The following is a 1,643-nucleotide window of genomic DNA, read 5'->3' on the forward strand; positions in this document are numbered from 1 at the left end:
TGCATCCTGTCCCACAGCTACACCAGGGAGGAAACTGCGGACGTGGTCGAAGCCACCAACCGCCATCTTGGTGACATCATGGCCTGGGGACGACGTTGGCAAGTCAAGTTTGCTGCCGAGAAGACCCAGGCCATGGTCATATCGCGTTCGGGGGAGGACGCCAGACTCCTGCAGGGACGGCTGAAGTTTGGGGACGACACCCTGGTCATCAAGGACTCCATCAACATCTTGGGGGTGGAGGTCGACTCCAGACTCAGTTTTGACCGCCACCTGGAGTGTGTGGCGCGCAGAGCCTCCCTGAGGGTGACACTCCTGCGTCGCGTGCAGCACCTGCTCGACGTAGACGGCCTCTTGAGGCTGTACAAAGCCCAGGTGAGGCCCGTCATGGAATACTCTCCTCTCTCCTGGATGAGTAGTGCCCAATGTCACCTCTCGCTGCTGGACAGAATGCAAAGGAGGGCAGAGCGACTCATCCGCGATGCCAGCAGCCTTCAGCAGCAGCGACCACATGGACACCAGTAGCGGCAGCGGCAACATCGACAGCAGCTACATCACCAGCAGGACGCCCCCCGCTGTATGCTCGGCAGCCTCGGGCACCGGAGAAGGGTCGGTGCCATCACAGCCCAACACAAGGCCCAGGTCCAACATACACCTCACCTGGCGGCACTACGGGTCCCTTGGAGGAGAAGCCAGCACACCACGAGAGCGGCGGTGGCTAACGACCTCCTCCTTGAAATTCCGAGAAGCCGCACAGCCAAGTGCCAGAGGGCCTTCACGAGTGCCACGGCCCACCTGTGGAACGCCTTCACGGGTGAAGTGGGCGTTAGGGCAATGAACACCCAGCAGGAGAAGGTGGCGGCTCATGCCTGGTGTCGCACTTACCCGCCCTGGTCACATCCGCCTGGGCACAAGCACAACTAGTGACAATGCTTTAAGATAGGCGACCTCAAGACAGAGGTCGTCTTTAGCATGGAGACAATTTCCTCGCCCCTTATGTCATATGTATCTTGATGTTTAAATAAAATTTTAAAAAGAGAGAGAGAGAGAGAGAGAGAGAGAGAGAGAGAGAGAGAGAGAGAGAGAGAGAGAGAGAGAGAGAGAGACTTAAAATGTTGATAAACAAAAAACAAATCTCTGTGCAAATTTTATAAAACACCTCCACTGAAATATAAATGTTTCAAGTACATCAAAATGCGTCTAATATAAATATTGTTATTCGTGCTCCCTGTGATGTGCAGATCAGATGAATAAAGGGGAACAGGAAAAATCTGCAAGCTTTTATAACATTGCGTGCTATGTAAATGAATGTATAGCAAGAAATCAGGCAATCAATTACTCTCAATAAGGTCTAATGTCTTCTTCCATGGCAGCGTCGCAATTTGCTCAGGAGGAAAGCATGGAACAACAGTGCGAGACAAAATTCACTCTCGATTATTTTTGTTTTCCCCGCAGCAGCCTGAATTTTCTACAATTTTTTTTTTTTTTTTTTTTTGTACGTCGTGGCCTATTGCGCCGGTAGGCTTCTTCCCGGTCGGGCCAGATGGTCGGCCAAGCCCGTTCTGGCGCAGGCGGGTTTTTATAGTGGCGCCATCTTGCATTGGCTCATGTTTCCCTCCCGGAGCTATCTTTAATCCTAGAATCTA

This window comes from Eriocheir sinensis, chromosome 23 (assembly GCF_024679095.1).
Source record: "Eriocheir sinensis breed Jianghai 21 chromosome 23, ASM2467909v1, whole genome shotgun sequence".
Taxonomy (NCBI): Eukaryota; Metazoa; Arthropoda; class Malacostraca; order Decapoda; family Varunidae; genus Eriocheir; species Eriocheir sinensis.